This window comes from Egretta garzetta, unplaced genomic scaffold, assembly GCF_000687185.1.
Source record: "Egretta garzetta isolate BGI_Z169 unplaced genomic scaffold, ASM68718v1 scaffold798, whole genome shotgun sequence".
NCBI lineage: Eukaryota > Metazoa > Chordata > Aves > Pelecaniformes > Ardeidae > Egretta > Egretta garzetta.
The window spans coordinates 35,661-36,099 of NW_009260419.1; the positions used below are offsets into that span (position 1 = coordinate 35,661).

The window sequence follows — 439 nt, forward strand, 5'->3', positions numbered from 1 at the left end:
TGGCCAGCCTGCCTGCTGGGTGGGTGCGGGGGGCAGATGGGGTCTGCTGTGCGGGGAGCGGGAGGGGAGCCAGGGACGCAGTGGCCCCTGCCTGCCAGACCCTCATCTCCTTTTAAGGCCTGGCTGGCCTCCTCCTCCCTTACTTGGCCAGGCACCGAGGGGGACGGGGGAGGGGATCCAGCTCTTGCCAGCATCTCCGTGATTCAGCCCAGAAGAAGATGGGATTTGGCCGGGGCCTCCGGGGCCCTCATGGGGATGGGAGAGAGCGGGAGAGCCGCTCAGCCTGTCCCCTTCACCTCCATGGCCCGCGTGCGGGCGTGCATGGCGATACCTGCCCGGCTGTGGTGCTGTCACCATGCTCAGCCGGGCTCTCCCTGCCCGGATCGGGAGAGGACGCGGCGGGCAGGCCGGACCCGCGCCACAGAGGAGCGACTGCCGG

At 70.2% G+C, this 439-nt stretch overlaps 1 protein-coding gene across 1 annotated transcript in view; it reads left to right on the forward strand.

Moving 5' to 3' along the window:
• The window catches only part of ILK (integrin linked kinase), a 5,287-nt gene that overhangs the window by 1,262 nt on the left and 3,586 nt on the right, over positions 1–439 (forward strand). The window lies entirely within an intron of this gene.